The 27,446-nt window shown below is 43.6% G+C and overlaps 1 protein-coding gene across 4 annotated transcripts in view; it reads left to right on the top strand.

The window, feature by feature from the left end:
• The window catches only part of KCNS3 (potassium voltage-gated channel modifier subfamily S member 3), a 235,660-nt gene that overhangs the window by 168,851 nt on the left and 39,363 nt on the right, over positions 1–27,446 (top strand). For 3 of the 4 annotated variants that reach the window (XR_015725337.1, XR_015725335.1, XR_015725334.1), the window contains one exon: positions 8,278–8,369. The gene's annotated coding sequence lies outside the window, so the exon portion shown is untranslated. Of the gene's footprint in view, positions 1–8,277; positions 8,370–10,022; positions 10,304–27,446 lie in introns of those variants that run through there. The other variant, XR_015725339.1, reaches the window with a different exon arrangement.

The raw sequence follows: 27,446 nt of genomic DNA, 5'->3' as shown, positions 1-27,446 counted from the left end.
CTCATGCGCAGTGCGGTTTCTCTTCTGTTGAGGCAGGAGGAGGTGGTTGAAAGCACAGCTGTTGCAGAAGCTGCCTGGTTGCAGCTCTTTGCTCCACTGCTTCTAACCCACGGTCCCCTGGTCTAGTATCTACTCACACTGTGGAGCATTTTCTCAGCTGTGAAGCGGATAGCAGTACTCACCTTATAGGGTGGTCATGGGGATTAAATTAGACAATACATGTAACTTGTTGGGAGAGCGTCTGGAATAAAGTAAACACTCAGCACCCATCTGTACTGTGACTCTCTGCTCCCTTTTTCTGTGATTCCTCATCTCCTGCCCTCAGCAGGTCATGGCTTGTAAGCTTTCCCATCTGCAGGGTTAAAGTTCTTTGTTGCTCTTGCGTATACCCCCAACATCAAGTCAAGCGGCTCCTGGCTCAGTAGTGCCCCTGGCCTCACTGTTGGGATTTGTTGTATTCCCTTGGATGTCCTGGGCAATAGCTGTAGTGATTATAACAGCCCTTAACTGTTTATAAAGTGCTTTCATAGCTTTATTCCCTTGATCCTCTCTCAGCACCAGGGCTGCCACATACGGTTGTGGAGGTTGTGTATCGAGCGACTCCACAGGGCACTGTTCACATTGCAGTCTGTGTGAATGGCGCCCCCTAGAGCTCTGCCCTGCACTGCTTTCCACTTCCACATGGTGGTGAACCTGTTCACAGCTACCCTGTGAGGTCAGGGTTGTTATTCTCATTTTACAAATAAGGAAATTGGGGGCTTAGAGAGATTATTTTTTAAAATCTAAACTACAAAGGAAGAGGTTTCCCAACAAGTCCCTGACTGCTTCTCACAGCCTGCAAATTTTGTCAGTTGCCAGGAAATTACCCTGGCGAGAAGCAAACGATCAATTTCAAACTGTTTGCCTTTATTGCATCTTCTCCACCCCCACACCAAGAAATGGAAAATCCAATAACTAATAAAGAGTACGGTAAAGTCCTTTCCCTTTGTTGAAAGGATTTAATCATTGGAGTGAACTCCACAAATATTTGTGCAGTGAATGAGGGAGTGAGTCAGCGAATGTGGTGCTTCCTTGTGCCAAGGCTCCTTAGAGCTTCGTGCAGGGCCTCTGGGTGGCAGGACAGCTCTGACTTGGGTGGATCTGGCTGTTGGGAGGCATGCCCCACAGTGCTCAGCGATTCCAGCACAAGGGCTAAACCAGGCTCCTGGGAAATGAATGCATCCACTGATGGTATCCATGGTGCATACAGCTGCCTGTGGTCCCAGGTTCTATCTCTTTTTGCCGGGACTCATTGGGACGTCAACTGAGACTTGAACAATCCACCAGTAATCCATTTTCCAAAAGAAAGGCTGTCAACGTGCACGGAAGCTATTTTCAGTACCCATAGCTTTAAATGATCCTCCCCTCCCCGTGCAGTTTGCCTTTGAGTGGGATCCACCAGGGTCATGGCAGTAGGAACTCTCTCCCATCTTTTTCTGGCATCTGGCCTGCAGCACAATCTCCGCCCCATCCCATCCCCCCATCCAGCCACCATGGGGTCTGCCCTAAAACAGAGCTGAGAGCAATCCGCATTCTGTGACCTTGGCAATGTTGATTGCTTTGGGGTGGGGTGGGGAATGCAAATTTCTTAACAGAGCCTCAAAGCTCTCCATCATTCATAATCTGACCTCACCCATAATCTGACCCCTCCCTCCCAGCCCTACTTCTCCCCCCTGTCCCACAGACCCCCGTAGCACCAGACTGTGGTGGCTCTCAGCCTGCCCGCCTCCTCCCTGCTCCAGCTGTTTGCTCCACGCACGGAGAGCCCAGCCGTCTCTGCCTCTTCTCCGCTCCTGCAATGGCCCTTCCACTCATACTTGGTTTGGTCAGCACTTTTTATGCAGATTCCACTCCAGTTTAGAAAACATCTTCTTAAATATTTCATTCTGCTGTGTATTGGAGACAGTCAACTGCCTTTTAAAATCAGACTTCTGTTAGATACCACTGAGGGTTCTGCGTTTGGATCTTTCTTCTGCACTAGACTGCACGCTTCCGGAGGGCAAGAGCTATTACTGATGCATCTCGGATTCCCCTACGGGGCTCAGGCCAGTGTCGCAGCACTTGCCAAATTCAACTGACTTTCTAAACCAGCTAAATGTAGTACTTTCCCTGATGACAGGTGACATCTACCGTGTGCTTTACAAGCTGCCCGTTGCCAGGAGACACCGAGGCGGTCACTCTCACGTTGCTCTTTGGCAATGACGCTGAAGGCAGGTGGACAGTGGAGAAGTGCTCTGGCAGTTAGACTGGCAAGGGACCGCAATCCAACAAAGGCAGGCAGGAGGTCTCATCAGATCTTGCCGATGTCTCTGGCTTCGTTCCCAGGAGAACGCCTGAGCAGAAGCGATACTGGGAAGCCCATAAATTCAGAATGTGATCACCGATTCAGGACAAACTGGGAGGGAAGCCATGTATCTTCCTCGCTCCTGGGAATGGTTAGGGCTGCAGGTTGAGTAGGATTCCTGTGACCCGGAGGGTACTGACAGGGACAAGGGATTCTGCCCGCTCAGGCGGTTTCCAGATGGGCCACACGCTCACCCTTCACTTTGGTGATCATTTTGTCTTTGAAAGTTTTCCATTCAAAAAGACTGGATAAGGAGTGATTCTGACTGCCTTTGGCCCTCGAGCTTTTGCTCCTGGCCGTCCCTCCTCCCTTCAGTGCTCAGGGTCCTCATTCTCTCCCTATTCCAGGCAAATGCTCTCAGGCCCCTCCATTATGAACAGGGATTAAATGAGGCACCTGGGTGGATCAGTCGGTTAAGTGGCTGCCTTCAGCTCAGGTCATGATCCCAGGATCCTGGGATTGAGCTCTGAGTCAGGTTAGGGTTAGGGTTAGGGTTAGGGTTAGGGTTAGGGTTAGGGTTAGGGTTATCTTGCCTTCCTACCCTTATGTGCGCACGTGCTCTCTCTCAAATAAATAAAATCTTACAAATAAGCAAACAAACAAACAAACAGGGATTAAACAAAAGAGCCCTCCCACAGGAGTTTGCATACTGACTAAAGTCAAATACACAGATAACATGTAAATGGCTGAATTCCAGGCATTAGCCATCACAACACAGAAAACGAGGACAGGGCAGCCTGGTTTCTCTAGTGTCCTTGAAATCACACCAGGGAATGTCCTCTTCTTTTATCCCCATGTGTGCAGGTGTGTATCACGGTTTGCACCATGTTGGGAAAGTTCAGTAAATGTTTGTTGAACTTGAACCTGATCAGTAAGCTTTTCTGAAGCATCTACTGTTATTGAAGTATTATGGAGGACAAAGAATCCACAGGAAAGCATGCTCTCTGGCCCGCCAGCTACAGCAACAAGTCAAGATAGGCAGAGAGGAAGCAATAATGACATAATGGTAATAATAATAATAGTAATGATAATAATGGTATGACAGTAGTAGTCGTGGTCATAGTAACTTCCATGTTTTGAACAGCTACCATGTGCCAGGAATTTCACATACTTTCCACATTTATTTCTCACAATGCTGTGAGGTTATTATTATGTCCAGTTTGCAAAAGAAGGACATGAAATTCAGAGAATTTCATTATCTTGTCCAAAGACACACAGATAGTAAACAATGGAGCCAAGATTTTATTTGACGAAGCTAGCATTCTTTCTATGACACCACGATCCTGCATGAAGCCTGCCAAGGCTAAGATGGAGGAGGAAGAGAGAGACAGATTCTATACACACGTGTTGGGGCGCCTGGGTGGCACAGCGGTTAAGCGTCTGCCTTCGGCTCAGGGCGTGATCCCGGTGTTATGGGATCGAGCCCCACATCAGGCTCCTCTGCTATGAGCCTGCTTCTTCCTCTCCCACTCCCCCTGCTTGTGTTCCCTCTCTCGCTGGCTGTCTCCATCTCTGTCAAATAAATAAATAAAATCTTTAAAAAAAAAAAAAAAGAAATGCCTGCTATACACACGTGTTTAAGGGATTTGGAGGAAAAGAGCTTGCTACAGAGTAGGGTTGGCCCAAGCGGTCACTGTGGAAGGGTTGGCTGTATACAAGGGTTTTTTTCTTCTGAATATTTTTTTGCGGTTCTGTTTATCTTTAGATTTATCCTTCCAATGATGAATAGTCGGGGAACTGTGTTCAGAAGTCACTTGAAATAATATATGAGGAGCTCTTTTGGAAGAACTTTGAGACAGAAACAAACACAGAAGTTAGCATATTGTTTGGTCTCAGTTAATGTTGGCTAGACGGAAGGACAGAGAAATACGTCAGAATCAGATGAGCTATCTAGACCACCTACGTTATGTCTATGGGATGAACTTGCTGTTGGCGTCAGTTTTAAACATTCCTAAAGCTTTTAAATTCAAATCTCTCAAGAACTTGCTCCTAGTGATTAGGTATTCCAATTATACTGTTCCCGTTTAGGTCACAGCCCAGCTTGTGGTCTCCGGAAGTGAGAAGTGCCTTCCGGCTGCAGTCAGTCCGGCATGTTGCTTCAATCCCGAGATCCTGGGCAGCCAGCATATCCCCAGGGTTGGAAAGAATGTGGTTGACTACGGAAGTTCACTAGTTTATTCATTTAACAGATGGAAAAGGAGCCCCTACTTGGTTCCTGGCCCTGTTCTAAGCTGTGTAGCTCAAGGGGAGATGAAGGCTCTGACAGAGCTTGTGTTCCAATGGGCCGAGCTGGGTAATAAACAAAGAGCCCCATGAATATGCATGTTGACTTAAGATAAAGGTGAGCACCATGAAAACAGTCAAAATATGCGGCAATGTCAGGGAATACTTTAAATTGGAGCATCGCTGGAGGTCTCTTTAGAACTAACATCTGTACACTAAGAAGAAGATACAGAAAGAAATCAAAGGGGGCAGTGAAGTCCTCCAAAAAGTATGGCAAGTGCAAAGGCTCTGGGGTGGAAAAGACTTGGTGGATTGGAGAAAGTGAAAAGCTAGAGCACAAGTCTAAGAAGTAAGCACGAGCTAGACCAGGTTGAGCCTTGCCAGACAGGGGAAGGAGTGCTTGTGTGTTATTCTCTTTTTTTTTTTTTTTTTTTTAAGATTTTATTTACTTGACAGAGAGAGAGAGAGAGAGCCCACACAAGTGGAGGGGTAGGGGCAAAGAAAGGGAGAAACAGGCTCCCCACTGAGCAGGGATCCCAATGTGGGGCTTGATCCGAGGACCCTGGGATCATGACCTGAGCCAAAGGTAGACACTTAACCAACCAAGCCACCCAGGTGCCCGATGGTTTGTGTTATTCTGATTGAAGTGGGAAACCACTAGAAGGTCTGAGCAGAGGAATGGCATGATGATGTTTAAAGATCACTTTTACGGTTTGCCTCCCTCTCTGTTTTTATCTTATTTTATTTTTCCTTCCCTTCCCCTATGCTCTTAACACTAGGAAACTGAGGGTTGCTGGAGGGGAGAGGGGCGGGAGGATGTGGTAACTGGGTGATGGGCATGAAGGAGGGCACTTGATGGAATGAGCCTTGGGTGTTCTATGCAACTGAGAAATCACTAAACTCTACCTCTGAAACTAATAACACACTGTATGTTAACTAAATTGAATTTAAATAAAAAAGTTTTTTAAAAAAGATCACTCTTGCCTGCTGAATGTTAACTCCCATCTGATCCTGATTTCAGTATCACTTACCGAGTATGCACATTGTGCCAATCACCGTCCTAGGCATGTATATGCATCTATATACATATACATACATACATGTATATAATTTCTATGTTTGTGTATATGATATCTATATGTGTATATAGGTGTGCGTATGTGTGTGTGTTGTAATTACCTGTCTAATCTCTAGTCTCCAGCCCACTCCTGGAGGTACCAATCATCACTCTTATTTTGAAATGGAAAAGCCATGGCCCAGACTGTGACTCACTCCAAGCCACAGGGCTGTGCAGTATAGTTTAGAGCTGGGGTTTGAACCAGAATGGGATCAAAGTTCTCTAATCCTTCCACCCTGCCACGCTATCTCACCCATAAAATCATGGAATTTTAGTAGTGTTGATTAATAAAATTATCTCATGAGTAAAAAACCCAAGACACTTCTGCACCAGCTCTCATTTATACACCTGGCTTTCTGGCCAGAGCGGCCCTGGCTTTGGCTGGGCTGCTCCCACAGTCCTGGGGCCGGTCCTGACACCTCTGTGGATGCTGCGGATGGATGTCCTCGCCAGGGAAGCTGATCCCGGCCCCTCAGGTCACATGGGGGCTGTACCTGGTCACCTGCACTGTGGGCCTCCCACCCACGGTGTCCTTGTTGTGCGAGATGCTGCCAGATCCACCTGGCACCAACTAACCAAATAAGAGCGCCCCAGATGTTGGAAAAGTCCACTCCCGTGGAGCCAGGAATACAGGTTTCTCACTTCTTCCTCCTGGAGACACTGCTCAGAGCTGCCGTCGCTGCTGGAGATTGAGCAATCTGCTCGCGGGGGCCATGGTCGCCTTCGAAAGGCAGCCTTTACATTTGTTCCCCCTCCTTCTTGGCCCCCTGTCTTTTCTGTCTCTTCGGCCCCCCCAGGCTTGAGCTTCCCAGTAAACCGTGGGTACAGGAGCTACTGCCTCCCACAACCCTGCCCTGCAACTGGCCTCTTCCTTTCACTGTTCTCCTGCTCTGTTCTCACGGGAAGGCCTGTTGTTTTTCTAGGTGGACTAAGACATTGTTGATGGCTCGCCGGGTCCAACAAAAGCCTCCCCCCTAATGTTTCTCTGAAACCTAAACTCGGGTCTCAGAACGGGCACTTGGGTTTTTAATAGAACTATTCACCAGGGAAATTGGAAAGCCCCAGAGGAAGAAAGACGTGATGTACTAACATCTGTTAACCAAACAGCAGAACTTTTAAAGCGTTCAATACAAGGCACCGTTTTTAGCCTTGTGGAGACAAAGGAAGAAACCAATATTAATTGAGCATCTGTTATGTTCAAGAATTCCTTCATATCTTGATTCACCAAGTGTTCATCTACTGCCTTCCCTATGCTGCGTGTGGGGGCGGTGAATGAGAAAGCTCTTGCCCTCATAGGGCTTTCGGTCTCAGAAGTGCCAGGCCCTGTGCTGGGCAGTCATCCTGAAGCTTCCAACTGTGCTTTGTAATTTGCTGTGTGCATATCCATCACTTCCCTGGATCGTGGCAACCTACTTCGGACGGAGGAGTGTGTCCATTCTGTGGGTAAGAAAACTGAGGCGTAGTGAGTTTAAGTGGCTTTCCAAAGTTAGTGCACTGGGTTAGGTATCGACTTGGGTCTCCTGGCCCTGATCCCACGGCTCTTCCTAACCTGCACAGCTGCCCCTGACTCTACACAATTGCTAGGATGTCCCCCCACCCCCACTTCAGACTTTGTCCTCTGGTCACTCACGGGTCACAGTGCAGCCCTGACGCTGTCTGGAGGGACATGGGGAGTTTAGAAGGTGTGTGTGGCTTCTGTAAGGAGTGGACAGATTGTAGCAGAAGGTGTTCCATGCCTCCCCCCATCCTGGTCACATGGTCTAGGTAGAAAGAAAATAGACCTTATGCTATGATGTCCGAAATGTATACCCAAAGATTCCAACATCTCTATACCTGAAAAAAATGCCTTTGCAAAGTTGAAACTGAGTATTAGGCATCCAGTCCCCAAACTAAAGGAAGTGTTAACACCTGGTTTCCTCTGGCGAAGGGTATGGGAATTAGAGACTTTTAGTGAACATTCCAGAAGGCTGTGCGGGGTCATCTCATTCTAGACGGGAGCAGAAGCTTCTGAGATGTTCCCAAAGCCATGCAAACAACTTCCCCCTTCACTCAATGACTTTGCCTCATCTTGAAAAATTATTCCCAGGATAAAAAAAGTTATATATTTAAGCAAGGTTTTCACAGGCTAACCAAATAAGATTTTTACAAATTAGTAAAATAGAAATTTAACTTCAGATAGGAAAGCCACAAAATTAACCAGATACAGAACTCTGCGGTATTAGAATATTAGTATTGTATAAAAAATAAGACATTGAATTACTTCGGCAAAGTTTACTCAGGGAGAAAATTCATTTATTTATCAAAAGCAAGTTAATTCGCCATCCCAGGGAACTGTTGTTCCTTTCCATTTATGAAATCAGGGCTCCCTTATTAAGCCAGAGTACTCTTCCAGGGCAATAATGAAGAATAATGCAGCTTTTTATTGCCTCTGGGGTATGTCTGTGCACAGATGGCCTTGAAAATAAAACCGGATTTTGGAGTGAATTCAGTCTGCTTTCTTTTTTTTCTTTTTTCTTTTTTTTCCCCCTAACCCGACTCCCGTGAATGGAAGCAGCGTCATGCCCTTTAGCTCCTGAGCGGCCCCTCAAGACGAATGGGACAGAAGAACCTTCATGCACACATTCCTTACAGTTACACTGACAGCCTGTAAGTACATGTTTGTGCAACCCCCCTACCGGTTATGCGTTGTGACAATCTCTAGAAATAAATTCTAGACTGCATGGATTTTAACTTCCCTGTCGCTGAATCTTCCTGAGATATGGCCCTTGGCTCAGCTAATTCTCAAAGTTCTGTGTAGCCCGAATGTCTCAAAATTTTGCTTCTTCTGTGGCTTCTTCTCCTAAAACAGTGGCAGAGGCCACAGAATTCACTGTCCTCCAACTTCCATCTCCTTCTTCAGACGGGTGGGGCGGGGGAGGTCACAGTGGCTCTGAAGAATGTTACTGGAAAGCCTCTGCGTTTTCAGCTGCCTTTTCCTAACCTCTGGGGTCTTCCACCCTGGGGGCAGCCGGCTCATTAATGTCAAAGGTAGTGCTGAATTCCCTCAGCCATATTCTGGGGAAAACTGATGAAAACTTTTCTGCATGTTATATCCAAGTTCAGGAATCTTCTGTGGCTTCTTGCGTTCAAAATATGAACATCTAGGTTCTTTAATTTGGCAACAAACTCTCCTTCTACTTGGAGTCATCTAGTCATCAAATATTCATCGGAGCTTGCTAACTAAGCCCTGTGCTGTGGGGCAAGAGCAACCCTGGCCTCATAGAACTGACGATCACAGAGCTAAGTATTTCCTTGCAACAGGGCTAAGTGTGAAGATAAGAGGTGCAGGATGTCAGGGGGCTTCTAACTGAGGACCCAGACTCGTGTGGGGAACCTGAAGAACCAGAAAACAGCTGGGGCTGGAGATGAAGAGCAAGGGGGGTCAGAGTCCCCAGGAGGCTGGGGAGACAGGCAATATTGGGTTATGCTGGGCCTTGAAGAAAATTCTATGAGAAGAATGTGGGTCTTTATCAGAGGAGAAGTTAGAAGCCACTGTGGGATTTTAAGCAGGGGGCTAAGAAGATTAACTTGGTCTGTAAACCTGTCACTCTGGTTGCCTTTGGACATGGTTTGGAGATGGAGCCTGGAAGCCCAAGAAACCGGGCGAGAATGTGTTGCGGTGTCCCAGAGGGGAACGGAGGGGGATTTTGGAAAGAGGTGAGAATGTTGGAGAAAGTGAGAAATGAATGAAGCTGTACAGTGGTCACATGAACCGTGCTTGTGTCTTCCAGTCGAATCCTCTGCTCTCACCTCTCCCTCATTTGTTTATTTAAATGCTAGTGTTTGTCTTCATGGGCCTTTATTAAGAAAGATGGCTTCCTCTTCATCACAAGCCTAACACCATTTTCAGGCATAAGATTTGGTTTCATTGCTTAAAGCCGCTGGCTCTTAATTTTGCTCTGGGTGAGGAAGGTAAATCTACTTTCTTGTTTTGTTTTGTTTTATTTTGTTTAGTTTTGTTTTGCTTTTACATCTCCAAGTCCCACCAGAAACATCTTCAGTGAAGAGGATGTGGCCTCGTGGTGTGGACTGAATTGTGTCCCCACAAATTCATGTGTTGAATCCCTAACCCCCAGTGTGATTTTGTTTGGAGATGGAGCTTATAAGGAGGTAATTAAGGTTGAGTGAGGTCATAACATTGGAATCTCAATCCAATGGGACTGGTGTCCTTATAAGAAGAGGAGGAGACATCAGAATGCTCTTTCTCTCTCTCCTCTCTCTCTCTCTCTCTCTCTCTCTCTCTTTTTCTCTCTTTCCAAGCCCACACAGAGAAGAGGCCATGTGAGGACAAAGTGAGAAGGCAGCCTACAAGTCAGGAAGAGAAGCTTCACTAAACATTGAACTTTCTGGTACCTTGATCTTGAACTTCCAGACTCCAGAACTATGATACAATAAATCTCTATTGGGGTGCCTGGGTGGCACAGTCGGTTAAGCGTCTGACTCTTGATTTTGGCTCAAGTCTTGATCTCAAGTGAGATTGAGCCCCACATTGGGCTCCACGCTCAATGAGGAGTCTGCTTGTCCCTCTCCCTCCCCTTATGTCCCCTCAATAAATAAATAAATAAATACATAAATAAATAAATAAATAATAAATAAATAAAACCTTAAAAAAGATAAATCTCTATTGTTTGAGCCATTTAGTCTTTGGTCTTCTATTAGGACAGCCCAAGCTGACCTATACACGTAGGTAGAGTGACCTCTTGACTAATCATATTTGATTCTTTCACTGCTTTTTAGCCTCCCAAACCACCCCTATGGAAGCTGACACAAACTATTTTAAGAAAAAAACCTATATAAAGAAAATGCCAGTAATTTGGACCCCACTCATTCAGAATTCAGGCCAATTCACAAAGGCTAGGCTAACGTGGCACTTGAAAGAGAGGTTGGTAGTTTTGGGGAGGCTATGTGGATTAATGCAGTACACAGCATTAGACGGGTCAAGGAGACACTGGACAAACACCACTAGGTTTGCTTTTTACAGTTAATGTAAATTTAACATGGTAAGGCCTCAATTTTCTCAGTTACATAAAATTTTGACTGGTAGATTGACCTCACAGAGATCTGTGAGGATTAAATGGGCTGATGCATGCACCAAAATTTTCACTATTTCTGGTGTGTCATAAGCACCCAAAAGATGATAGTTGCTATTATTTGGAAATACTCATACTTGCTGAAGGAATCAAAAGAGCAAATGGAAATTATTTTCTATTTCTTAAGGTTGGCATATAAAAGACCTAAGATGTTAAGACCAAGCATGGAAGTCTTCATTAATCTAACTTACTCAGAGAGAGACTTGGGAAGTCAGTAAGGATTCTAGAATTCAGGCTTCAGGGCTGCCAGCCTTGCCCCAGTCCACGTGCATCAGTCATGCTCAGCCAATGCGGCTCTCAGTCCTCCAACATAAGGATTTCTTTTGTGCTTAAAATCATTGTTATTCTTTTCCCTATACTGGGGCAGCTACCTAATAGGTGGGGAGGAAATGATGCAGACTTTGGAACCAAGAGTCCTGGAATGCAATCTGATTCTGCTATTCACTAGTTTACCACAGAGTAGGTTATTAGTAATACGTATTGAATGATGAATAAATGGATGAATGAGTGAATAAAAGGATTGTCATAAAGATTAAGTGGGATAAAAAATTAAAACATCTTTAAAAAGCACTTGATACATACTAAATGCACAAGAATGTTCATTTCTTTCCTTTTAGTTCAACCAACATTCCCTGGGCACCAAAAATATGCAGACAGTATGCAAGGTGCTGGATTTCCATGATGACAGTGGGACACAATTAATTGACATGATTTTCCCCAAGAACAGCTAAAATGGTGCTGAAGGAAGAGGAAGTAAATTATGTTAATCCATTCAATAATGGTCCTTTGCCTTGATCTTTTGAATTCGATGCAATGGATTACTATTATTTTTGATTAAGTTCAAACATAGCTTTTGCGTATTTCTGTGTTCAGGATTATATTTCACTCTTAATAAAATATGATTTCCTAGTTCTATGAAAATAAAACTGAAGGCTTTTCCTCAACATTGTCTAGATCTTTAAAATACCATTTACAGATACTCGCTTTTCCTTTCAAATTACGTGACTTGTTCTATTACACGTGGGATTGTCAGTCTTGCAGAATCCAGGAGTGATTCAGTAGGAAATGTTTTCACTAATTTCATATTTATTTCTATTGATTTTTTAAAAGAACGACACTGCCAGAACAACACAAAATTTGATTTTGTATGACCTGGAAGGGTATTGTACATGAAATGGTAATTGAATGCAAATTACTTTATCAAATATTTATTGAGCACCTGCTACATTCCAGGCCCTGTATTAAGAGCAGTGAAATATCCAAAGATAAGCAAGAAATTGCCCTGTTACTGGACACCCAATGCCTATTAACACATAATGACAAACCCACAAATGTCTACTCTTAGAGATAGTGTAAGTGCCAGCAAAGTCTCATGATGTAGCGGGAGCATGATGCAGAGGTTAGAAAATGTACTTTCTGGGCACCTTTATAAAGCAGAACTAGGAAAATGTCACCCAGGTGAGTTTTTCTGGGAAAAAATAATTTAACTGCAGAGACAGCTTTCTTAAGAGGCAGATAGAATGAATGATGAATTTATCTTATCAATCCCCCCCCCCCCAAAGTTTTATCTACCAGGTAGGAGTTCTGGGTTGCAAGTGACAGAAAATCTCAAAGTAGCTTAAGCAAAGGAGAGAATCTGTGACTATTGTAGATGAAAAGCCCAGGGGTGGATCTGGGTCAAGCTGTGTCCTAAGAGGTGCATTTTCTCCATTGTCTGGCTCTGATTCCTGTCATGTACCCATTCTCAGGGAGGCTCTCCTTCTATGAGCAGAAGTCGGCTGCAGGACTTCCAGGCCTTTCATCCCCCTACCTCTAGCTTCACGTCTGGGGCGAAGGTTAAGGGTGTCTTCTCGAGAACCCCCAGCAAAGTTTTAGTGGTGTCTTGTGGCTCCGATTCAGCATTTGAACCATCTCTAAACCAATCACGATGGCAGGGGAGTGCAGGACTGGCTCTGGTCATGGAGGGGGCTACCTCTGGAGCTGAGAGTGCGATCAACTCCAACCATCCTGCAGGGGCTGGGAGTTGGCCAGATTCCAGTGCATTTTACTGAAAGAAGGCTAAAGGAGTTTAGATGGCAAAAAGTATATTTTATCTAACTAGGCAGATCAATTAATGAAGAATATATTAGAAGTGGTGATTGGAGCAAAAGTGATAATTTTTCCAAATTGTTTTTAAATTAAAATGTGACCAAGTACTGTGCTGGGGTTCTCCATGTTTGATTTTCAAAAATAAAGCATCTTCTCCATATCCCAATGTGTTAGACATACACTGAGGCCTCATGCGGCCCAGAACCGGTTGGAGTTTGGGGGTAATGACATTGTTTTTACTCTCAACAGCTTGCCATCCTCTGAAACAAACAGGAAACACAGAATCAGAAATATCCAGGGATCCTGCTTTTCTCTTTTTAAAAAGTGTTTCTGGGCAATCTGAATGTCATGTAGTTAATAAGTTGGGAAAGAGACTCCGTAAATCAATAAAGAAACTGATATTGGATTACGTTAGTTGCCTGTGATAGATGAGATCTTCAACATACCAAGACAACGCCTACCTCGAATGCAGCTGCCCAAGTGAGACTCTTAAAATAGGGATGTAATCAGGGATTTGCTCACGTGCTCAATTCCAAATTCCTAAGCGTGGTTCTCAATTGTGGCCTCATTCTCCACTACTTCCGGTTCAAACACTCAGTACTTCAGATCAGGTGCACTCCTCAGGCCTCATGTAAGCTTTCTAAGTCATTGCACATAGTGACTCCTCTGTTGTATTTTCTGCATACCTCAGGTAGCAGGTCAGATGTCACTTCCTCTCTGAAGAGTTCTTCTCTGATCTTTCAGAGCATTGTATAAATCTCCTGTCTCTGTTGAGCCCTCATTACATGGCATTGTGGTGGGTTTGTTTTTGTTTTTGTTTTGTTTTGTTTTTTGCCCATCTCTCACACCTTGGGACTGTGAGCATCTTGGGGGGAAGTTTGGAATCTGCTCATTCCCAGGAGGTGGCATCTGGCATCTGACCTCCAGGGATAAGGCTTTTATTTCCTGTGACACCCCAGACTCGTTGCTGGACAACATTCATGTTAGAAAGTTCTCTACACTGAACTGAAACCTGTTTCTTCTCCGTGACTTTGATCATTGGTCCCCAGGGGCCTTCGGAGTTGCGAGAGTAAGTCACCTCTGTTTGGGCCCCTGACCGCCCTTACCTCATTGTTGAGACAGCTGTCACAGGTCCCCTGAGCCTCCTCTTTGGATTAAACAGCCTGAACTCCTTCAAGCATCCCTCTCAGGTCTCACAGACTGACCCCTCACTATTCGGATCTTTGTGCTTGAGATGCACCCCAATGGACCTATGTCAAGTTCCCTTGAACGAGAGGATGGGGCAGGATCTGGAGCTGACAGATGCAGGAAAGCATGGCCTCTCTCGAGCTGGGCATTGCTTTTTTTTCTCTTGCTGCCTAATGACTCAACGATTTCAGGTTTTTTCAGCATTAGAATCCTGCTGGCCCAGGTTGTGCTTGTGGTCAGTCAATATTTGAAATATTTCACAATTTAAAATAAAAATATCTTTAAAGACCCTCTGTCAATCTAAGTCACCCCTTTTTGCACTTAGACAATTCATTTTTTAACCCTCCATGGCAGTGTCTACATTTATCCATATTGCTCTCAATCCTGAAATACCACAACCCTAGCATGCTGCCTTTCATAGAGTAGTGACTGCATCGCGGGCTGAGCTATTGAGCCAGGAGCGCCCTGGTGCACCCATTTAACCTTTCAGTCCCTGGCCTTTTACGTGGCTAGCTGTCGCCTGGCTTGGAAGCCTATGCTATCAGAACAGCCTTAACTTGCAAAGCTATCACTGCCCTGGGGAGCCCCTTAGTTCCCTCTTCATAGGCTGTCTCTTATGGATTCTGTACATGGTAGGTGCTCAATATATGCAAGGGAAGAGTGGGTTTAATGTGATGACTCTACCAGAAAAAAAGGAAGTGAATAACAAATAGTAGAGAAACGAGGCTGCACCCATGAAATGCCGAAAGCATCAGAGAACAAGACTATTTCTAGTTCAAGAGAACTTGAGGAAAGAGGCTTAAGAAGGAAGACGTGCTGCTTAGTTAAGTAAGGAGAACTTGATTTCAGATGTAAAACTGCCAAAATAAACTGGGTAAGAAAGGATCATGTTAAGAATTTTAAAAAGAGAAGTACCTTCTTTTTGGTCAGACTCCCTGATTGAGATGTCAAGCCCAGTGGGGAGACTATGATGCTTCGAGATGGGTCACTTTGGGTTCGAAAGTCCTGGAGAGAGGTCAACCCTTGCCCACTCCACGCCCTAGACCTTTCAGAGCCACTTTAGCCTGAGCAGGTGTCCTCCCCCTGCCACTGGATGACTCTGTCTGACTTAAATTCTTCACAAGAAGTGCCACCGCGTTGTTGCTGTTATGGACTGAATGTCTGAGTCCCCCCAGAATTCATATGTTGAAATCCTAACCCCCAGTATGATGTATGAAAAGGTGGGGCCTTTGGGAAGTAATGAGGTCATGAGTGTGGGGCCCTCGTGCCTAAAAAGGATTAGTGTCTTTATGAGAGAGACTCCAGAGAATGTCTCTGCTCTCCACCCTGTGAGGATCCCAGGAGAAGACGGCCATCTGTGAACCAGAGGAAGGGGGCTCTCACCAGAACCCAACCAGAGTGGCACCTTTATCTTGAACTGCCAGTCTCCAGAGCTGTGAGAAATAGGCTTCTGTGGTTTATAAGCCTTCGGGTCTATGATACAATTTGTCATGGCAGCCAGAATGGACTCAGACAGCTGTGTTGAACAGGCATTGTGGATTTGAGTAGCCCACCATACTGTGCTCAGCCTTGCTGCTCTTGGAGAATATTAGGGCTTCTTGTCCCCTGCTATACTCTTACCTGTACTGTTTTACTATTAGAGGGAGACAGCAGCCAAAGCTAGGATTAGAAAAATGATGTTTCTACCTTGTTCTGTCTTTTCTTTTTCCACAAGGATTGCTGAGTGCTCACAAGAGCCCCCAAACTGTACTTCATGCCAGGACAATCAAGACGAGTTAAATAGAATCCCAGAATAATTTTAATGTATAGTAAGCATAGCTGCAAAAGTACATAGCAGGTACCAAAGTGAGAGGATCCATTGGGTCAAAGATGGTGGGAGAGGCACAGTCGGAGGCAGGAATCGTGAGGTGAGTCTCTAATGGTGGGCATGAACATGACTAAGGGATATGGGCAGCCATACAACTGTGCTCCAAATGCTGGCTCCACATTACTTCTGGAATACGCTCTCACTAAGTATGCTATTTCTCAAAAGCATCTCACTCCTGGGCATTGGAACAAATACATGGTTCTTGAATATAATGTGTCTTGAAGAATTATTTCCTATCTTGTCAGCAACAAAAAAGTAATAATTCTGAGCTTTAAGAAATGAATTGAAGGCGATACAGTGACAGGAAGATTTAAAAAACTCCACCCAAATGGATAAAAACTGCGCACAAAAAAAGAGCATATTTAGTAACAAAATCATTCAGGAGCAATTTGTCAAATATTAAATGACGCTGAGAAAAGAATATACTTGCCATATTCTTTGAAAGTTGAAGATGTTGCTTCATATGCTTTATGGAGCTTAAACTATTTGAATAAAAATGAAACATCTCCAGGCTAGAAATGATAGCACTCCGGTCTGCTTCTATTTCCTTAGGACTAAGGCGCGGACAGGAAAGGAGGAGAGTCAGAAGGCGGGGTTGTTTGGTTTATGCTTCCTGCTGGGTCAGATGTGGAGAGGAAAACCAAGGGAAGAGAACTCGGAGCAGTTTTGCTTGAGGAATAAAAGTAAAACTTGAAGTGTGTGATAAGACATTTTCTCCTGGAGATTAGCAGTTACATTCTTTGTAATCTCTCTCTCTCTTTCTCTCTCTCCCTCTCTTTTTTTCCCCTCTTTTCCTCTAAATTGAGCAAGTCATTTCCTCCAGGGCAGGATTTAAATTCCACAGCTTTTTAAAAGAAATCTTGACTTAGCTTGTCTGCTTTGGCTTAAAGGGGTGGCTCTGCGAGGACTTCGGTGATAACAGTGCTCAAGGATTTGGCAATACCAGGAGATTACTTTCTGCATAGATTGGGCACGAGTCTCAATTTCATTATTTTTGACAACTTGTACGCCCCAAAGACTCAAAGTCATTTGTCTAACAGTCTCATATATCTTAGTGCAAAACCTAATCAGAAAACTCTAGTTATTTGGAAATGGTTTTTAAAAATGTACAATCTTTAATATAACGCTAACGATAACATTTTCTTTAGGCCTTTCACTGATATGTTTCAGTTTATTGCTTCATACAATAAAAATTTTTTATTTCTTTATTTTTTAAAAAGATTTTATTTGTTTATTTGGGAGAGAGAGAGAACATGAGCGAGGGATGGAGCAGAGGCAGAGGGCGAAGTTTCACCCCGCCGAGCAGAAAGCCCCATGTGGGGCTTGATCCCAAAATCCTGGGATCATGACCTGAGCCAAAGGCAGATGCTTAACCAACTGAGCCCCCCAGGGGCTCCTCAAAAAACTTTAATAACAAATTTAAGTGTTCTCAGAAGAAGGCTAAATGCTTTTAGTGGGAAAATAAACAAAATGAGTTAGGCTTCAAATTAAAAGGTCAAAAGAAACAGATTTGGTAAAAATATTTATCCATATTTACTGAGTCATTGTTTCCATTTGGATAAATACATTGAGAATTGCTTAAAATAGTTTCTGGGAATGTCGCTAATTCTTGATGTCTTACCAACATTTGATTTACTTAGAGTCGTGCCCCTGACTCCTTCGGAAGGGCCTTGCAGCTGTGCGCAGACTTGGCAACACTGTAAGAAGCCTGCCATCCCAGCACGTGCCAGGGCTCTGTCCTCGCCACTGTGGGAAATCAGCCCCACAGCCAAGGGGAGTTAGGAGCAGGATTACTTTGAGAAGAACGTTCCAGAAACCCATGTTCTAATCCCTGTTCTGCACTCAACACACTCAGATACTCCATCTAGACGACTGTGGGCAGCGCTACTCCTGTCTTTAACTGCTAGTCTTTTTTTTTTTTTAACCTTATCATGTTTTTGCCATTTTTTTTAAAGATTTTATTTTATTTATTTATGTGACAAAGAGACAGCCAGCGAGAGAGGGAACACAGCAGGGGAGTGGGAGAGGAAGAAGCAGGCTCCCAGCAGAGGAGCCTGATGTGGGACTCGATCCCGGAACGCTGGGATCACACCCTGAGCCGAAGGCAGACGCTTAACCTCTGTGCCACCCAGGCGCCCCTGTTTTTGCCATTTTAAAAATTCAAGTTTAGTTAACATACTGTGTCATATTAGTTTCAGGTCTATAATATAGTGATTCAACAATTCTATACATGACTCAGTGCTTCTCACGATAAATGTACTCTTAATTCCCTTCACCTCTTTCACCCATCCCCCACCCACTTCCCTTCTGGTACCCATCTGTTTGTTCTCTGCATTTAAGTCTGTTTATTTGTTTTTCTCTTTTTTCTTTGCTCATTTGTTTGGTTTCTTAAATTGCACGTATGAGTGAAATCATATGGTATTTGTCTTTCTCTGACTGACTTATTTCACTTAGCATATTACACTCTAGCTCCATCATGCTGCTGCCAATGGCAAGATTTCGTTTTTCATGGCTGAGTAATATTCCACTGTGTCCACTCACCACATCTTCTTTATCCATGCCTCAGTTGATGGACACTTGTGCTGCTTCCATCATTCGGCTATTGCAAACAATGCTGCAATAAACATAGGGGTACAGATGTCTTTTTGAATTAGTGTTTTTATATTCTTTAGGTAAATACTTAGCAGTGACATCGCTGGATCATATGGTAACTCCATTTTTAGTTGTTGAGCACATTTCATATTCTTTCACAGTGGCCGCCCCAGCTTGCATTCCCACCAGCAGAATCAGTGGCATTCTTAAAAGTTCTCACTGCCTTCATTCCCTCACCCTCATTCCTCACTGAACATTTGTAATCTGGCTGCCTCTCTCTGTACTCTTTTATTCAGTTTACTGAAAAGCTGATCAGCTTTTCTATTCCGCAAAACCAAGTCTTTCCTTTGTCCTTAGAATCTGTGTTTTTTCCTTTTTTTCCCCCAAGATTTTATTTATTTGAGAGAGAGAGTGAGAGAGAGAGAGCGAGCACACAAGCAGGGGGGAAGGGTAGAAGGAGAAGCAGACTCCCCACTGAGCAGAGAGCCTGATGCAGGGCTCAATCCCAGGACCTCAGGATCATGACCTGAGCCAAAGGCAGATGCTTCACTGACTGAGCCACCCAGGTGCCAGGCCTCTGTTTCTATGCAGTGCCCTGCATTGGTTGGCAAAAGCTTCCTCCTTTGCTCCCAAGCCCTCAAGGAAATGATGCTGTTTTCCACCACTTCCCACCTCTCCTGGCTTCTTTCTTCCTCTTCCTGTCCCCCACTTTGGGGGGCTTCTGTTCTCAGCCGGCTCTCTTCTCTCTAGCTGCTTCCTCTTCAGTCTTCCTGACTTTGGCAATTGTAACTACCGTACATTGCTTGTGAATGATTCCAAATTACGTTCCTCCAGAGGCAACCCTCTCTTGACTCTTGCATATCTCCACATGGATGTCCCCCAATATCCCAATGCAGCAGGTCCCCAACTGAATTAGCACTCTCGTTTCCAAACCAGCTCTTCTCCCAACCCACCAGTTTGTATCCTAGCGCCACCAGGAAACTACATAACCATCTGCATTCGCCCTGTCTTTTCCTTCAGGACTTATCATTGTGTCTGTATTTTCTTTTATAATTTGTTTCAGATTACAATCCTCTACCTTCTACCCATTTCATTCTTTTTTGTTCCCAGGAAAATAAATATAGTCTTTGACCCATCTAAGTCACATGGCCACTTTCAAACTGCTTGGAGAAGAAATATTACATTTCAAATTTTTGACTTTTATGGGTCTTCTGCAATAATTTATTTACTTTTTGTACACACTATACAGGGTTGCAATTACTTTGTGGGTCCTGATACATTTTGCATAGGGAGGTGAACCATGTAATAATGAAATGCTATTAAAATACTGTACCTTCCCTAAGGGAATTGCTGAGATTTTAGTTAATATGGATATCACTTAGAAATATTTTGCATTTTCCACACACATATAATGTATAAACTTGTATTTAATATTACATGTAATAACATAATATATAATATATTATCATATATTATAATAATATAATATAATAATATAATATTACATGTATTTTTATCATATCTATCTATACCGCAATTGATGTATAGAGATATTCAAAACCTTTCCTCTATGCATAAGTGAAGGTTATACTTAAGGTTTAACACTTTTGAATTACATTTAAAGACTGTAGGGTATATAATTGCTAGATATTTTCCTAAACTATATTTTCAACAAAAAGTTACAATACCTATGTCCTATTCACATATCTTAACATCTTTTTAAAACATTTATTACTATTATTTATTTTCACATAATTTTAGGCTTACACAAAAGTTACAAGAATAGCACAAAGAATTCCTGGATAATTGCCTTTACCCAGATTCCCCAAATGTTAACATTTTCTTACATTTGTGTTTCCTTTGTCTCTCTCTCTGTCTATACACACATGCATACACACACACACACACACACCCCTATGTTTTCCTGAAACATTGAAGAGTAAGTTAAAGATATGATGTCTTTTTATGAAATACTGCAGTATGTGTTTCTTAAAAAACAAATAATTCTCTTGCACGACGACAGTATAATCATCATTTAATAATTTTTCTTTTTGAGAGAGAGAGCGTGGGAGGGGTGGAGGAGGGGCAGAGGGAGAGGGAGAGAGAGAATCCCAAGCAGGCTCTACATCACATGGGGCTCAATCTTACGACCCTGGGATCATGACCTAAGCCTAAATCAAAAGGCTGACGCTTAACTGACTGAACCACCCAGGTGCCCCACCATTTACTCTTTCTTACACTAAAGTAATAGGTGCACATGTTGAAAATGTAATAGCACAGAAGTGCGGAGAATGAAAAGCAACCATACTCCTCTCCATTTTCAGTTCTACTTCCTTGGACTGGAATATATGTGAATTATTAACGATTTCTATTTTCATCCTTCAGGTAATTTTCTCTCTAATCTGAGATAATACAATTCTACCACTATTTATTGGCTGATTCATTCACCTAATAAATATTTCTTGAGCTCTTTCTATGGGGTTGGCACTGTATTTCTTGAAGTGTATTTAAGAAGTGTTTATTTACCCCTTGCTAGGAAAGAAGTGGCTATTCAGTGCAGGTGTATTTTGTTCTTCTTTCCTTTCCCAACCTTTGATAGTTATTAAGTTGTTGTTTTCTTTCCTTGATTATCATTGTACATTTATATAATATACCTAAATAAGAACAAAAATAAATAATAATACTAATTTTCTTACCTTAATATTGTTCTATGTAAACTCTAATAATGGGCTGGGTTATACTTTCTTCCCTATGGCCCATTTGTTATTTAAAAGAGAATGTTCCTAATAATCAGGTCCAATGGGTCCCCTGTCATCCCAATCTATTAATATTAGTTGTCTCATGTTTATACAATGACTTTTCCAGTTTTCCTTTTCAAATAGTTTCCTAACAGCTCTTTTATTAACAGAAGAAACATTCCTTCTTCACTATTCCATTAAAGTTATCTATGTCTTTATTCATTCTACCTGTTGCTTAGAATGCGTCCATTCTTGGGAAGATAGCTTTGTGGCAACCTGCTGACTTCCCACTTTTATTTGACCTGACCAGTTTCTAGTCTCATTGTGAAACTGTCATCCTGCAGATTTTTTTCCTTGAGACATGAATTGGGGACACATTTCAAGCCCACATCTACCTCCTTTTTTGGACTTTCATTATATTATGTTAGGGAGTATCCTCTAATAACTTCCTCGAGAAGATACATTGAAAATGCGCTTACTGGGTGTTTGATATTTGCATGTCTAAGTGACCCTCCTTGGGGCTTGCTCTGATTGGGATATAGAATCATAGGTTCAAAATCATTTTCCCTGAGACCTGTGAAGGCATTACTCTCCTGTCTTCAGGCCATCAGTATATTTGCTAAGATATTTAGTGAGAATCGTTCTCACTTGTGGTTAATTCTTTCCAGAAGCATATATGAGCTTATGCTTATCATGAGTGTTTTGAAATTTAATGAAGGTGCTTAGCTGTGGACTTTTTAAAAATACAACCTGCTTGACCTTTGTGGTACTCTTTCAACCTGAAGACATGTGTCTCGTTTTCCCCCCTTTATGATAGTGATAACTTTCCCTTTTTCTGTGTTCCTTCTTTTTCACTTTTACAGTCAGATATGGGTGGTTTGTATTGTGTCAGTTTGGTTCGGCTGGAACTTCCGAATCACTTTCCCTGTGGGGTCTAGTTTCGATTTGCTGAAACAGGAGTTTCTGTGAGAACTGGAGGGCCAGTGTGAAGCTGCAGACTTTGCTGTCTGAAGGTTGCCATGCTTAGATGTGGTGACAGGATGCAGGGGTCAGTGGGTTCCATCTTGCACCTGCTCTCTGCTCCAGCTCTTACTCCTGACCGTTGACCGTGTAGCCAAATTGCAGCCCCAAGCCCTCCACCAGACACGTGGCAGCAGACCCACAGAGATGGAGACTGCACAGAGGGAAGTAGACCACAGAACCCTCCAGGAGCCTTCCATTTGCAGTCCCATTGGGCAGCCGAGCCTGGTTGCCTTCTCATCCTGAGTTCTCGGTGACTTCTCTCACCTCCTGGACCCGAACTTCCCCAGCTCCTCACACAACTGCGTGAGATTTCATATCTACAACAAATCTCTTACCTACAACAAATCTCTTATCCCATCAGTCCTGGTAGCTCCGCTTCCCTGATTAAACCCTGCCTGATTATAATCTCCTAAACTGAGTGAGATTTAGCTCTCTAAATTTTTTCTCATTTTTTAAGTTTTTTCTTTTTGCTCTATTTTCTGGGAGATTACCTTGACTTTACGTTTAATACCCAAGAGTTCGTTCTTGCTCTCTGTTTAAATTTTATATCATCTTGTAAATCCTTCTTGAATTTCTCTGAGAATACTATTTAAAGCAGGTTTTTTTAATATCTTAAATTATCTTTATTTTTATGGAATCAGTTATTTTCCCCATTTATCTCAATCTTATTTTTTTCATGTTGGTAAGTCTCTTCTAACGACTAGAGATTTTAAGTGGTAATAACTACAAATGGAGAATGGCCATTTTTATAGGCAGCTAGTTTTCACCATTTTATTAGCAAATTTGTTGTCTCTCCAGTTTTCTTTGTTCTTACCGGATTATCCATGTCTTTTACTCTGGGGGAAATCTAGAAGGTGGAGAGAAACATGTTTGTGTTCAGGTGCCTGCTTGGACTGGACATGTCCATCAGTCCTTTATCCATGCCTCTGATCCTGTTTTCTTTCCATCTTCCCACCAACCCTACGGTTGAATGGGTCTCCCATATTTGTTCCCACGCTTCCAGTCTTCTTCCCTCCCCAATTTACCCTAAACTTTCTTTAAAGATTAATTCTCCTACAGTGTTGCTGCAAAAACATTCTACGGCTCCCAATTGCCTTTAAAGTTAACACCAAACTTCTTACCCTGATTATGGTAATTCTCACCTAAACCTTTACTCATGCCTTGATTTCCCCCCGTTTGTAATATTCTCCTTCAAATCTCTACTTATCAAAACCTGACCCTCTTTGAACATCTGTTCAATATCACTTTCCCATAATCGTACGACCAATCTCTCCACTTTAATTCACGATCACACTTTATTTAGAGCCTCCGTTTTACTGCAGAAAAGCATCCTGTCTGATATTACAACTATATAGCAGATTTTTCTCCTATATTAGAATGAAATTTCCTCCTAGCTAAGGGCCTTATTTTAACGTCTGTTTTCTTCCCAAAGCGCCAAACACGGAGCACAGCAGGTAATCACTGAAAATGCATTTACTTACTAAATTAGTGCATGGATATATTGCCGCGTTTTTAAGTATCTTTGCATTTCAGCTTCCGGAAAAATGAGCATAATAGGTGCCCTGTGTTAGTGGTGCCTGGTTTTTCTAAGGAAAGGAAGCTATCAGGCCATGAATAGATTTATGTAAGAATCTCCTGTTATTTTACAGAAGCATGTGTTTGGATTCTAGAATGCTATCCTGTTTTTCATCCTGTCTTTGTGTAAGGCCTTGCTTGCATATGTATACAAGCTGGATTAGAATAATTGGATTAACTCACAGTATTCTCTGACAAGGAGTTCCATTTTGGGCATATCCTGCATCCTTCACGATTTGTCATAAATGTATGAACTTTGATTCTAATTCCAAAGGAGAAAGCTGTTGGTTCTGTGGAAAAAGGGTCTGAACCCTTGGGCACACTCTGACTCATTTGTGTTTTAAAGTATATTTGCTAGAAAGCATAGTCCTATAAAAAGTGAGCAGTACTCCCTCTATTCTTAACTTTAGTGTCAAATGAAGATTCTTGCAATCAAGATAATAAAATTAAATAAAGCCTATTTTTGGCAAAATTGCAAATATGTCATTCTTCCAAATTACTACAGTAATAAGCCGTTACTGACGTCTTGGTTTAAATTTTCTATTATGAATCGTCATACTGATTCATTCACTCCCCTTTCGTTTATTCATTCATGCAAAAACATTCACAAACCATGCCCCAGCCTGTGTGTTACTGTGATGACTGAGACACAGACCTCGCCCTTAACAAGCACACAGCCTCATGCAGAGGACGGACCATCACAGGAACACAATAAGGGCCATGTTAGGGGAAACCCAAGGGAGGAGGAAGAAGGTTCAACTCAGCCTGTGAGAGTCAGGGACAAGTTCCGGCAGAAGTAATGCTTGCTCTTGTTTATTATTAAAATTGGAATTCCGATCGAAACTCTAGTGGTGTCCTCAGAACGCTACCCACCTTCTTGCCTACTGTGTGTGTTTGTGAATAATTCTGTGATATAGATTCCTGCCCGGAGAAAGGTTAAGCTTGTGTGTTTTGATAGGATGATGTCTTGGACACCCACCAGGTCCCCTCAGTCTGTCCGAGGGAATTCTGCAGATGACTACTTCTCAAAATGGCTGCATATTAGCATCCTCTAGGGGGCTTTAAAATGGTCAGACTCCACCCCTAGGAAGGCTGACTATTTAATTGTTCTGAGGCAGAAGTGACATTGTTTAGAAGCTGCCCACATAATTCTAACATGCAGTGACAGCTGCAAACCACTGCTACGGATACAATTGTAGAATCGTTTTGCTGAAAAGTCTCTTAGTGATCACCCAGTCCAACTTGTGTTCTATAAATAGGAAACAGACTGGGTTGTGGCTCATTCTTCTTGCAAACTCTTGTTAGGAGTTGAATTGTGCCCTCTCTAAATTCTTATGCTGAAGTCCTAAACCCCGGAACCTCAGAATGTGAACTTTTTTGGAAAAAAGTCCATTGCAGGTGCAATTAGTGGAGATGAGGTCACAGGGGAGTAGGGTGGGCCCTTAATCCAATAGACTGGGGTCCTTTTAAAAAGGGGAAATTGGAACACAGATAAGCATGGGGAGAGAACGCCCTGTGGGGACTGGAGCGAGGCTGGCATGAGCCAAGGAATCCCCAGAAGCTGGGAGAGGGGCCTGGGCCAGGCCATCCCCAGTGCTTCAGAGGGAACACTGCAACGGCCACCTTGATCTTGAACTTCTAGCCCCGGAACTACGACAGAACACATTCCTATTGTTTAAGCCACTCCGCTTGTGGTACTTGTTACAGCAACGGTAGCAACTAATATGGTAATGTAGCCACCTATAAAAATGAATTTTTAAATTAGCCCTAGTCTTGTCAACTCAGCTGTTCTCATTCATGGCGTGGTGAGTACTATACCCTATCCCGCTTCCCGTGAGCGAGCGAAGGCGGTTGCTGGGTCCTGCTTCCCTGAGTAAGGAGGGTGCAAGTGTCTGTGGCCAGGGCAGCTGGCGTGACTCAACTGTCTTCGAGGCCTTCTCGTGCCACAGGCTGACTTGTCACGGCTGCAGGCGGGGACAGAGGACAGTACTCTGATCTCACAGGGTGTTTTGCAGTGCATTCTACCCCCACTTGTAAAGCAGCTCTCAGAAACGATTTCACTTTTTGTAAAAGTGAAATCTGTGTTTGTGGAATTCATGTGTCTTCGTGCCAATGCATGCACACACATGTGTGTCTGTGGGCACGGGAAGACCTGGCAGGCATCTCTTTTGGGTTTTGGCTCTGAGATGAGAGCAGCGCTGGTGTGAGGGGAAGCTCTGATATGCCATGGCTGCAGGCTGTCCCCACCTGCTGAGGTCTCTTTTCTCCATTTCTTAGCGTCTGGTTCTCTCTCTTCTCCATATTCCAACCTTCAGCCTTCCGTCTTTTCATTTTCCTATAGCCCCAAATACCTCTTGAGCCTCTGGGCTTGGGAGGAAGACACTGCGTAATCCTGTTCCTCCTTGATCCCCGAGGTGGCTGGGATGTGTACAGCAAAGGCTTTCTAGGCGGTCCTGAAGTGGCTCTGTTTTGTTCTGTTTCGGTTTCCCTTTCCCTTTGTCTCTGTGTTTGCATGTTTGTACCATAATAGACTCATAACCACGGAACTCTGATTATGTGAAATGGAGATCATCCTGACCAGGGTCAGAGCTGGAAACTCAGGCCCCGGAAGAGGGAGACAGCGTGGCTTTCTAACTACCGCATTTACTGGGCTGTGGGAACTTGAACTAGTCTTCCGAGGCTTGTGTCCTCGTTTGTAACACGAGGACCATGTTACTTCTGTGACAGGATCGAGGACTGTGGGAAATAGATGTAAAGCTCTCATTCTGTTTTTGGCACCCACAAAACGCCTGGCATGCGGCTGGGTTTCTCGTGTTGTGAGGAGAGATGAGGAGGCCACTCTGGAAGCCTCTGCCCTATCCCGGTTGCTCCCATCATGGCCCTGCCATGAACACCTTTGTTTCCCAGAACATAGGAAGGGCAATAGGGAGCCAATACCGAGTTTATACAACTTCACAATAAAAATCATTTGTTTCTCACAATAGTCTCTGTTGAAGTGTGTGCTTATCAGCTTCTGAAATTATGAAAACCCCGAGTTGTGTGAGGAGAAAAGGGAATAAAGAAGAACAACGCACTCAAAACTCAACAAATCTGTAGCCAGTCAATCTATCTATTTGGACTGGTTGGTTTTTGCTTAGCATTTGTTTATCTGGTAAAGACAGAAGTGGGGGTCTTTTATCTCTCTTCCTCAAATACTTCTGGAAGTAGCAGGTTCGAGGCAGGAGGAGAGGAAAGGAAAAGAGCAAGGGCCCAAGGGAACTTGGATGTCTTCCTATGTTCTGGGAAACAAAGGTGTTCATGGCAGGGCCATGATGGGAGCAACCGGGATAGGGCAGAGGCCAGGCTGGCAAAGGGGCCCCGAGCAATGCCGGGGGGAGGAAATATGGAGGGGACATCTCCATCTGCACTGTGAGAGAAAGTCAGATTTTGCAGGAACCTAGCAAAGTCCTTGAGCAGCTCCTTTGCTCTACAGATGGAATCGGAGGCCAGCGTGGAAACTGAGGGACGGAGTGTTTATTGTCCC

This window comes from Ursus americanus, chromosome 7 (genome assembly GCF_024610735.1).
Source record: "Ursus americanus isolate L20-20 chromosome 7, mUrsAme1.1.p, whole genome shotgun sequence".
Classification (NCBI taxonomy): domain Eukaryota; kingdom Metazoa; phylum Chordata; class Mammalia; order Carnivora; family Ursidae; genus Ursus; species Ursus americanus.
The sequence above is the reverse complement of the archived record's forward strand: the minus strand, read 5'-3'. Positions and strand labels throughout refer to the sequence as shown.